General features: G+C 44.4%; 1 protein-coding gene across 1 annotated transcript in view; it reads left to right on the top strand.

Moving 5' to 3' along the window:
* The window catches only part of LOC307084029 (dedicator of cytokinesis protein 3-like), a gene marked incomplete at both ends in the record, with an annotated part of 50,061 nt that overhangs the window by 314 nt on the left and 36,712 nt on the right, over nucleotides 1-13,035 (top strand). The gene's annotated exons all lie outside the window — the stretch shown is intronic.

The following is a 13,035-nucleotide window of genomic DNA, read 5'->3' as shown; positions in this document are numbered from 1 at the left end:
GCCACGGTTAAGTCGTCTTGAGTGAAACAGTCTCATGCAGGTTAAAACGGTGTGGTCCCTGGTGAACAGTCTGATTGTGCGTCCTGGCTGGTTTCCATGGTTGTACAACAGTGTTTTTAGTGCTTTGTTATGAGCTGCGCCTCAGGTTATCCTGAACCGCCCGGGAGGACGACAGGTGTAGAGTTATTCAAACACACCTGGGAGGAGGAGTATCAGTAGCGTTAGACCAGGACAGTAATCATCTGACATACTGAACATGATAACTATTGGGCTTTCTGTAACAGCGTGTTGAAGAGAACACAAATTAAATGATTTCATGTCAGGTGTATAAGCTGGATGGGTCATTAGACATAAACCTCTCTCTTCTCTCCCTCTCTCTGACTGCATATACACACTGTACATTCTAGGAATGCACAAAAGATTCAACTACTGATACGATAACCAATAATTTCCTCCCTCTCATGGCCAATAACTGATAAATTAATAATCTATCGTTACGTGAACAACAAAACTGACATCCCTTGAATCATAAACTCAACCGCCATCAATTTGGTGAATTCAATTATTATTATTTAAAGAGCTTGTTTGCTAGAATTTCATTATCTGAATGAAATATTATAATAAACACGTCACATTATCGGTTACCTGAACCAACATATATTGTGCATCTCTAGTAGTTTCTGACTGTAGTTTATGTAAGGCTCAGTGGTCGCATTTGTTGTATCAATGGTGAAGCTGCCGGGTCACTGGTGAGAGAGGTGTGACCACCAATGAGAGGCACTTTGGGGGTGTGATTTGAACCCCCTGGCAGAGGTAAACCAATTGGATGTTGGGCCGGCGGTCAGCTGACCAGACAGAGTTAGGTGTGGTTTGTTATTTTCTAGGTATTTTGTGGCATCACACAGTATTGGTATGAAGGGTTGTGACATTACAAGGTCTCCGTTTATTAGGTTGTGACATCATAACAAATTGTTTAACTATTGTTTCACCAGAGGGGGTACAGGCCCAGAAAGAAAGTAACGTTCAAATACTCTGTGGTATTTGTAAGGTATTCCTAGGGTTGTGCTGGTTTAAGTATCAGTGTTTGAGTGTAAATATGTTAGCGTAGCATAGTGGTAAGAGATAGAGGGGCTCTGATGGGGGCTCGCTAGGCTAGCTGCTAGCGGAGAAGCGGCTATTCAGTAGACATGAATGGAGCTTTGTGGCTCCATAGAGCGAGCTGAATACAGACTCTCCCACCCCCCAGAGTAGCATAAAGCTACACGCACTCACACAAACACACACACACACACACACACACACACACACACACACACGCACTCGACACGCACACAGACACTCTGTCTCACACCCCAGCTGACACATGGACCTCTGCCAGATGAAACTGATGGTCTTCACGAAGCAGTGGCAGTCCCAAGATCACTTAATGATCAGACCCTCCTAGCACATGTAGAATAACACAGCTCAGTGCTCTTCATGCTTCATTCTCATGCATCACCATTATCTGCACCATGGTCACCATGATCATCATCGATACTTCCAACACCAGCACCACTATTATCACAGAAAGCATTATCCTCTCCCATAGTCACATGATCACCGTCACCACCAGCACCTCCACCATTATCACCACCACCTCCACCATTATCACCATCACCACCACCACCTCCACCATTATCACAATCACCACCATTGTCACCACCACCACCACCATTAACAACACCAATGCCACCTCCACCACCACCACTACCACAACCATAACCCCCACCACCATCAAATCCACTATCACCACCAACATCACCAATACCATTAACACAAACCCCAATCATGACCAACCCCACCATCAACATCATCACAACACCCACAACCACCAACTCTCCCGCCAACACCCCCATCACCACCCATCATTGTGTGCCCATCATTTTGTGTACACTTTGATAAACGGTAAATGGTTTGATTGTTTGTTTGAGAAGCTGCTCCATAGCTAGACTGTCTTTGTGTGACCAGGAGACAGACTAGCCCTGGAGCAGCTAGACACTGGATACATTCATCTAGAGTCAAGGATTCCTTGGCCGGCCCCATCTGGATTAAAGGGCCAACCAGGCTAGGCTAGGCTAGGCTTGGGTAGTTTAAGCTAGGCTCAGCTGTTGATTGCATACAGAATGGAATAGCACATGTGCTAATCACCACCTAACTGTACAGCTGTTAGGAAGATCATCACTGCAACACAGAGACCACCACTGTGGTCTGATGACTCTCTCTTTCTCTGGGTAAGTGATGCTGTCAGAGGAGCCTTTTACTTCCTACACATTCACAGTGTCTATCACACACACACACACACACACACACACACACACACATACACCGGCACACGCACACACAAACACACACCCCCTCCCACACCTGCCCTGTGTCAGCTCTGTGCCCTTGGGCAAGGCAGTGAACTCCTGCACCCCCACACGTCGGCAATGACTTAGAAACCTGCAAAGGCCAAATGACACTCCTTTGTCAGCCTGTATTTGAAGTCCCACAGAGATCCCCGTCCCTGCTCAGAGACCATACGCTCCCCTTTGGCCGGGCCTGGACCTACATGTGCGCAAAGATGTGCTGCAATCCCAGAGGTTAGCCAGACTTCGCCCATTTCTAAGGTGGTTCGCGTTAAGTAATAGCTGATTGGTCTGCCGTGGAACAGGCGTTTTGATTTGTATCAACAGTTGGTTTTCTGTTGTTTGCGATAAATCAACTGCTTTTCAGCAGTGCATTTTAATGATTTCGCAACATCTTTTTCACAATGCTTGATTTTCAATGAGGCATTTCTCTCTGACAATTCCCTTTCCGGGTTTGTTCATCGGTTCATGTTCATACAGTTGGGAACGCTATACTTACCCTTTGGAAAGTACAAAATATTCATATCCAACATCCTGTCCTAGTTTTGGTGAAAGTGGTCTCTTTGCTGCCATCACAGCAGTTACCAGGGACCAATTACTTTGTTTAACTTAGATTTTTTGGGGTTGAATAGTTTTAATAATAATTTTATTGAATAGAGATTCTGTTTAAGGATTTCAACTAGAAACAGCTCTTTAATGTGACGTAGAAGTTTAAATGCAGGCAGCACTTGAAAGATACACATCAAGTCCCGGCCAAAGTTGCTGTACGTACAATTGTGAATTCAGCTTGAGTAGATACCAGCTCAATAGTACGTTGTTCTTCTGGCCTAGAAGTCTATAGCAGTGGTTCTAAACCACCGGGCCGCGGACCGTACCAGGCTGTGGACCATTGGCCACAGCGCCGCAGAGATTTAGAAATTCGGCAAATCTGTTACTACTATTTAAACAGAAAGGAATCAGAACCGTTGCAACCAAAATGTATTTGACCGTATTTTACTGAGTGCTGCAGACTCCTTTAACCTCAAATGCATGTCTTGAATCTCATTATATACATGGCCAAACGTTGGTCGCATCACCTGCGACCATAGGGACCTGGACCCGACCGCCCTGTAGGAGAGAGCACAGCATGCCATCAGAACACATCTCCAGCGTCTTCATTATAGCACCCTCCTACAGCTGCGTCTGCTCCCCCTGCTTCAGCATCCACGCCTCCCTTCTGCAGCCGATGCCAGGCCACGCCTCCTTCACACCACATACCTAATTACATTTAACAACACAGTGAGAGACCAGTGCGTTTTAGTTACCCAAAACGCACATGTCTGAGTTTCTCGTTATATCAAATGGCTGTTACAATGGCGATTATGTTTGCTAATTTTGATGCACGTCCAGACTCCCAACATCCACATTTGGTTGTGACCTTATATGGATCAAAGATCAGGGAATGTTATTTGTGCTTTTAGCTGTGGTGGGTAGAAACATTAAACATTCCATGCTAGAATACCCAAGTATCTTAACATCTGTAAGCGACAGAGAGTGATGCTAAACAATATATATGAAGTAAATTATGATTTTCTCTATTCTGTATTTGTTGGTTTAGCATTTTGACTTGAGTGTGTGTACGTGTGTTTATGTGTGTGTGTGTGTGTGTGTGTGTGTGTGTGTGTGTGTGTGTGTGTGTGTGTGTGTGTGTGTGTGTGTGTGTGTGTGTGTGTGTGTGTGTGTGTTGTTTGTCCTTAAATATCCTCTCTCTTTCATCTGTCTTGCTGACTCAACCATGACATGAATTGGGGGTTTGATCTGATAGAACCCCCGGGTATTCTGGGAGATGGAGTTCTACTTGGTTTCAGTGGTTAGCTTCTAGGTGGTTTATTTGAGAGTTCTTGATCGTTTTAATGTTAGGGGATGCAGTCATTAACAAACAATGAACTGGTGAGAAACAGTTTTGCTGCCACCTAGGTCTACTCTTTAATCACTGTGTATGTGTGTGTGTGTGTGTTTGTATGTATGTGTATGTGTCGCTGTGTGTGTGTTTATATGTTTGTGTGTGTCTGTGTCTGAGTGTTGTGTGTGTGTGTTTCTAATTCTGAGAGGTTATTTGTGTTTACTCCCCTGAAAGCCTTGAGTGTGTGTGTGTTTATGTTTATGTGTGTCAATGTGAGGAATCAATGTGAGGTATGATATTTGTATTTATATTTAAGTGTGTGTGTGTGTCTATGGATGTGAGGTAATATGTGTTAGTTTATGTGTATGTGTGCACATGGATGTGTGTGACTGTGTGTGTGTTTTTCATGTGTGAATGTGAGGTATGTGCTTGTTTATGTGTGTGTGTGTGTGTGTGTGTGTGTTTGTGTATGTGTGTGTGTCTGTGAGTGCGTGTGCCCGCGGCTTCTAAAGCACAGCATCATTCTAACAGAGAGTTCCGTTGTTGTTATGGTTACGCTGGGACCCAGCGGACACCCTTAGAGTTACACTGTCACCATAACAACGGCGTCCCAGAGAGAGTGAGGCCTCCGTAGCGCATGTCGGACGTCCAAAACAACACGCCTGCATTCCAACACCCTGTTACCCAATCAGTCTCTCCACCCAGCTATACTAACCAATATGGTTTGTTTGTTTTAGTTCCAACAAACTCAATAACAACCCCAGTCATTTTATGTCATTCTCCAAGTGACAGCTCACACCAATTAAGTACATTAGACAGCAGTGACATCGGAAACGGCTAATCGGGTAACCTCCCACATTTAATTTCCAGGGTTTATTTGAGATGTTTGGCTGCTCTTCAAAATGTAGGTTGGAAAATAAGCAGAGAATAGGAAATACAGAGAGAGAGGTAGTGAATTTATACCACACATCTTTCTCCCCCCCTCCCCCCCACCTCTCTCTCTCTCTCTCTCTCCGATTCCCGGTAAAGTGACCCAGCGGTCGATCAATAAGTCTCTCTATTGATCAGGGCTTTTTAAAGCTCTGGCCAGGACACTGCAGTATGTTGCAGAATCTTGTCACCTGGTAATCCCCGACCTGTAAATTAGCTTCATGCTCTTATTGAATGTTATTTTTATCCTAAGTTAGCATCATGCTACGGTTGGCAGATAGCAAAATGCTGTGGTTAGCAGAGGTGCTGATATCTGGTGTCAGCAGAGGACAGACTATGATATCACCGGCCCTCTTGCAAACGATGTCTAGAAAACCTCCCAGTAAAACCATTACATACTGGTGGGGTATGGGTTTATGACCCAGTAAACCAGTACATACTAGTTGGTTATTGGTTTAAGACCTAGTAAACCATTACATACTGGTGGGGTAGGGTTTAAGAACCCGTGAAGCAGTCCATTCTAGTTGGGTATGGGTTAAAGACCCAGTGAACCAGTCCATACTAGTTGGGTATGGGTTAAAGACCCAGTGAACCAGTCCATACTAGTGGGGTATGGGTTAAAGACCCAGTGAACCAGTCCATACTAGTGGGGTATGGGTTAAAGACCCAACGAACCTTTAAGTGAAGGGCCAAGGCGGACATGTTTAGTCCTACTCTGTGGTAGAGGATTGTCCATGTAACTGAGGAGCTAAGCTCGAGACATCTCTCTCTCTCTCTCTTTCTCTCACTCTCTCTCTCACTCTCTCTCTCTCTCTCTCTCTCTCTCTCTCTCTCTCTCTCTCTCTCTCTCTTGCACTTGTTCTTTTCCGCTCTTTCTTTACTCCTCTGCCTCTCTTTTTCTTTTTCTTCATCTTCTTGCCTTGCTTGTCTGTTTTCATTTGTTTTTCCTCTCTCCTCGCTGTTTCTACCACAGCCTTTTCCATCATCATCTCTCCCTTCCATTCGCTCCTTCCTGTCTTCTCTCTCTCTCCTGTTTCTCTCCTCTCATCTTTCTCTCCCTCTGCATTCCTCTGTCCATCCCTCGCTAGTTAGGTTTGAATTAATATTTAATGTAGAGATGCTAAATATAGAAGTAACAGGACTCAGCTGGCTCTTCTACAGCCTGCAGCTCTACAGTGTGTTGCCACTGAACACACTCCTGAGTTTCCTAACACACACACACACACACACACACACACACACACACACACACACACACACACACACACACACACACACACACACACAGATCATCTGATCAATCTGGCCATCATATGTTCAAGTCCCTGTCTGCTTCATGAGAATGTGTGTGTCTGTTGGTGTGTCTGTGACAATTATTACTGCCTCTTTTATGGTCAAAATTAATCTTCACTCTCTTTCTCTCTCTCTTTCTGTGTTTAAGTCTATTTCCCTCTCCCTCTAATTCCAGCTGATGGACTGACAGACGCTTCCATTGACCTGATTATTCCCTGCTTCTGAGTGCCAGTGTGTGTCTGTGTGTGTGTGTGTGTGTGTGTGTGTGTCTTTTTTGTGTGTGTGTGAGTGCTTTTAGTGATATTGCGCTAATGCTAGTGTTAATGGTGGCATTGCTAATGTTTTTACAACTTGTTCTAGAAGGCCTAGACTGTGGACATGGGCGTCAAACCAATAACCATTTAGGTGTTCTCATCTCACAATGGCATGTCTGGAATGAACAGGCGTTATTTGCACATTACTTGAGGCAGAGAGGGCGGGACTTCGCATAGAGGCATATCTGTCTCCATTACATGTTCGGGATGTCACTTTGTCAAACTCTTTGTAAATAAGAATATTCAACCTCTCTCTGTGGTTGTTGTTCTCATTATGTTCTTATTCCCTTGCACTGTTGGCTGTGAACTAACAACACAGCTCATAGGAAGTAAGAGAAAGGAAATAGTGTTGTGGTAGACCGGGTTAACGATACAACTCATGAACCTCTCTCAGCCTATGGAACCTTGTGGGATCCATTAGGACCAGATACCACTTGTGGGGAGGTGATGGGTTAGGGTTAGTCTAAGGGCTTTGGAATGTGTGTGTGTGTGTGTGTGTGTGTGTGTGTGTGTGTGTGTGTGTGTGTGTGTGTGTGTGTGTGTGTGTGTGTGTGTGTGTGTGTGTGTGTGTGTGTGTGTGTGTGTGTGTGTGTGTGCTATACAAGCTGCTACATTGTTTAATACTTCTACATCCTTCCATCCATAAGAGGTTACTTATAATCACAGCCCTCTGCATTAATCATGGCTGTCAGAACTACAAATGTTGCTAGAGGCCTTAGGGAGTTGTAGTCTTATTGGGAATATAGGTCAATGAACATTTATACCATAAATGTTCTCTCTCTCTCCCCCGCTCTCTCTCTCTCTTCCGCTCTCGCTCTCTCTCTCTCTCTCTCTCCTCTCTCTCTCTCTCTCTCTCTCTCTCTCTCTCTCAATTGAACCCTTGTTCATCCTCTAACCCAGTGATCCCAGCCTGTTCTCCAGGTGTTTGTAGCAGCCTCTAATCTTCCTTCATGTGGATCAGTGGTGTCAGAACAGACAGACAGAAATTCTCCCCACCCTTCCTCTCTCTCTCTCTCTCTCTCTCTCTCTCTCTCTCTCTCTCTCTTTTGCTCTATCATTCTCTCTGTATTTCTCTGGCTCTATATCTCTGTCTCTCTGTCGCTCTCTCTATTTCTCCCTCCATCCCTTTCTCTCTCCGTCTCTCTCCCTTTAGCTCTGTCTCTGTGTCTCTCTTCCTCTCTTCCTTCCTCTCTTTCTCTCTATCTAGCTCCTTCTCTCTCTGTATATCTTTTTCTCACTTTTGCTGTCTCTCTCTCTGGATGACTGAAGATAGCATATAAACACACACAAAGACACGCATCACAGAATACACATTTCCACCCTCCAGCAACAAAGGCTGTATTGACTGTTGAGGCTTATCTAATCTTTATCTAAGTCTTTGCCTTTATTGTTCTTTTCTGTCATCATGTCTGTGATTCACTGGAAGGAGGGATCCCTCGTCTGCTCTTACTGTTTGTTGGGGCTGATCCCAGGTCCTGGTGTGAGGGGGTGTGGTGTAATGTAGCTCCAACACCCTGAGGGAGCAGCAATGTGAAGACAGTGTGAAATGAACATCAACCTGCCTATAATCCATCTGTGCCAGAAATTTGTCTTCACTGTCATTAGAAATCAACCCGTGAAATGTTGCACAAAACACAGGTTGTAGGCGTAGCTGTGATGAAGGCCAGACTGTACCTAGGCTGGGATAAAGGACAGACTGTAGCTGTGATTAAGGACAGAGTGTAGCTGCGATAAGGACAGACTGCCTCTGGGATAAAGGACAGAATGTACCTGTGATAAAGGACAGAATGTAGCTGTGATAAAGGACAGACTGTAGCTGTGATAAAGGACAGACTGTAACTTTGATAAAGGACAGACAACATGAACATGCTGTAACTGTAATAAAGGACAGAACTGTTAAACGCATAGTAAGTAAATATATTATTAATGTGTGCTGCCACTAGATATCTCATTATCATGTTAAATATAAGCTTAAAATAAATAAATATTGAAATCTGACCTCTTTGTGGGGAGGAAGTGGAAGGGCAAGTTAAGAATGACATCACTGACCTGTGCTGTATCGGCACACACACACACACACACAAACACACAAACACACAGACACAAACACAAACACACAAACACACACAGACACAAACACACACACGCACGCACGCATGCATGCACGCACGCGTGCACGCACAAACACACACACACTGTTTCAAAACATCAATATTTGTGTGTGTATTTGTTTGTGTGTGATACCTCTGCCCTCTGGGCATTCTGCTGAGTAAGGAGTTTTATGTTTTTCTGTTCCTTTAGCACTGAGAAGTGATAGCAGGTTGAATTTCTGATGACCTGATGGTGCTTGACTATAATAAACAGAAACGAACAAACACATGTGTGTGTGTGTCTGTTGTCCCTGCTCTGTGCCACACTAAGGTGTTAGACAAGCCTTGGCACCAGAGGACCATAGACATAAAGTTTTCAAAAAACACACACATACAGACACACACACACACACACACACACACACACACACACACACACACACACACACTCTGAGGCCTAGGGGTGAGTGGTGGGCAGAGCCTGGTGCACCAAGGCATTGTGGGTGATCTGTCTGGAGGCCCACGGGTCTCAAGACACAACCACCCATGTCATGTGTTCATGTGTTCATCAATGAGTATGTTTGTGTGTTCATTTGTTTATGGGTTAATATGTTCATGTGTTCAATTGCCAATGGGTTCAGTATGTTATTATTTTCATGTGACCGTTTTCATATAACTTCACTTCCACTTTTCACACTCATCTCTTTACATGTTAGCATTCCTGAAGAGATGAGTAATACATCCATTGGTAACTTAGCAGTAGGACTAGAAACCTTTAGCAGTTGGGCATTCCCCGGCCAGCGATGTTTGGATGTTTTTTTATCATATAGCTTTATCTTATAGCTTCATCGAGTATGGAGGGAGATGAATTGTTAGGTGGACATTGGGATGATCTTTTTAAACAGAATGGGATGTTTTGTTGTTAATATCTAGATGGAAATATAGTAAGACACATACACATACACTTACACACACTCGCAAGCACGCACCCAAGCACGCACGCACACACACACACACACACACACACACACACACACACACACACACACACACACACACACACACACACACACACACACACACACACACACACACACACGCACACACACGCATACCCTCGGTGTAACTGCTGCTGCGTGCTGATTGGTGGCTTGGTAAGCCGGTGTAATGAAGGCTTAGCCCACTGCTCCACTTTCAGCTAGTGCTGCCATCTGGAGCGCTAACGCTAGGAGACAGCAGGCTAGCACTAAGCTAGAGTGCTAACACTGGGAGACAGCAGGCTATTGCTAAACAAACGCACTAGCACTGCGTGCTAGCACTGGGCTGTATACCGCAGGCACTAAACACATTCACTTAACACACACACACACACACACACACACACACACACACACACACACACACACACACACACACACACACACACACATACATACACACACACACACACACACAAACACCCAAACTCTCTTATCATTCATGCCAAAGGGCTATTGTTGTATGAAAACAGTTAACCGTAACTGGGTTGACCTAAATGCCAACCTCATCTTGTCCAGTTAAGCTCTGCATGGTTCCTATGTTATATTGTGTCATTCTTAGATGAGATGAGTTTATATCAGATACTTTAATCAAAGCCATAAAAAAACATAGGGAAGGTTACAATATGATATAACAATAAAATACAATAAAACATACAGATAGATAATCAGAAATTAAAATAAACCACAACCCACATAAAATCCCGACAACATACTCCAACACACGCATGAATTAGATTACAACTCTGTCCATTGCGAGCATAGTCTTGCTCTCTCACACACATACACACACAGACACAAACACACACAATCAGACACACACACACACACACACACACACACATGCGTGAGTACTTTGCTATGCTTGACTGCTTATACAGTAGCAGCACCTGCTCTTGCTATGCCTTCTGTATCTCACACACACACACACACACACACACACACAAACACACACACACACACACACACACAAACACACACACACACACACACACCATTTTCAGAACGATTATGTGATGGGACGGTGAGTGTGCGTGCGGAGAGGTGTGTGTGTTTGTGTGTGTTTGTGTGTGTTTGTGGGCCCCTCCCTGCTGTGTTGTATTAGTAGTGGCAGCACATGGCATGCCCCGCCACGCCAATGTAGTGTAAGTGGAACATTATAGTCTACATCAGCTCTGTTTTACACGCGCGCAAACGCACACACACTCACATCCTGAGCCCCAGAGGGCTGACAGTGTGCTGAAGTTTGCATTCTCTCACATCACATCTACATGTGTGTACGTCAGTGTGTGTGAGTGTGTGTGTGTATCTGTCTGGCGTGTGTGCTTGTGTGTGTGTGTGTGTGTGTGCATATGTTTGTGTGTGTGTGTCCATATATGTTTGTCGGAGTGTGTGTCTGTGTTTGTGCAAGTGCTTGTGTGCATGTGGCTGTGTTTCTGTCACCTGTGTGTACAGTAGGAAGTGTCATGATCATGTTTCCCAGTGTCAGCCATATCTCTGTACCGCTGCGTTATTTCTCTGTGTCTCTGTATCTGTTCTGTTGTTCCCCAAGTACTGTTCTGCTGCCTGCTAAGAGTTAGAGTTTCTTCTGCGATGTGGTCACCCCTTACACCAAGGCCTGGCAGCCAGATCTAGAGATGTGGAGTTCTATGTTTCATAATGAGTCTTTCCTTATGAATACATGAGACGGTTTGATACAGTTTGATGTTCCTCCTGGGATTTAAAGTTGTTTAGCCGGTTTGGAACTGAAGCTGACTCTGTCCATGGTGCTGGATCTGTAATGTTATCCCTCTCCTCCTCTCCTCTTTTCTTCTGTATTCCCTGCTGTCTCAGTCTCCTCTCTTGTCTGCTCTATCTGTTCTCCTTTCTAAATTACTTCATCGCCACAACATTACTATGGTTGGCAAAAAAAAACCATGTGCCAGTCTGTCTCTCTCTGTGACTCTCTGTCTTTCTCTGTCTCTCTCTGTGACTCTCTCTCTCTCTCTCTCTCTCTCTCTCTCTCTCTCTCTCTCTCTCTCTATAGTGTCTATGTTGTTTAGTGACAGCTTCATTACATCGGCACTAGTCCCCTCCAACAGCCGGCAGGCTGGGTAATCTAGTGCTGCCTTTCCCTTCAGCCTAAAATATATGGCATGCACGTACTAGTGTGTGAGTGTGTGTGTGTGTGTGTGTGTGTGTGTGTGTGTGTGTGTGCATCTGTGTTTTGAATGAAGCAATGCTGTTCAAGCAGCAAAGCAAATTACATACCACATGTAAGCATGCACGTACGTAACGTAATGATGCGTCAACGACAGCACAGAATGAAAGTGGTAGTGGCAGCTCCTCCTCTCTCCTCGTTGTTCTCTTTTTTCCTATTCCTCTCTTTTCTCTTCTCTTTTCCTCTCCTCTCCTCTCTTATTTTCTCCTCTCCTCTCCTGTCTGCTTCTCTCATCTCCTCTCCTTCCTCATTTCCTCTACTCTTTTCTCCTCTCCTCTCCTGTCTTCTTCTCTCATCCCCTCTCCTCTCCTTGCTTATTTTCTCCTCTCCTCAAGAGGTTTTCTGTATTTGTGTTGACAGTTTTAAAGCCTGGCTTCACATTATTTTCATAATTCACGAAATCATCATAGTTTTTATTTTGCTCCTATCAAAATTCCCTGTGATACACTCTGACACACACGCAAGCACATACACATGAAGCCTCTCTCTCACACACACACACACACACACACACACACACACACACACACACACACACCTACATACACATAAACGGCCTCATGAGATTGTAGCAGAACAACAGCTTATTTGATTTGTCCACATGTTTGTGTGTGTGTGTGTGGGCGGGAGGTTGGGGTGTGAAAGAAGAGTTTCAGTCAGTCAAGCAGAGTTTATCCAGGTCAGTAAGTTCATCTCATTAATTTACTTTCTCTCTCTCTCTCTCCCTCTCCCTCCCTCCCTTCCTCTCATGCTCTCATTTCCCTGCTCTATCTCTCCCTCCCTCTCTTGGTGGTTGTCAAAGTCTATTATGTATCTAGACTATTTAATGTCTTGTATACATTTTACGACATGTTATGTACACTTTAGTATACAGGAATTATACTTTGCATGAACTTTGTATT

The sequence above is a fragment of the Pollachius pollachius genome (assembly GCF_949987615.1).
Source record: "Pollachius pollachius genome assembly, chromosome: 12".
NCBI classification, from domain to species: Eukaryota; Metazoa; Chordata; class Actinopteri; order Gadiformes; family Gadidae; genus Pollachius; species Pollachius pollachius.
Note: the sequence above shows the minus strand (reverse complement) of the source record. Positions and strands in the feature narration are given on the sequence as shown.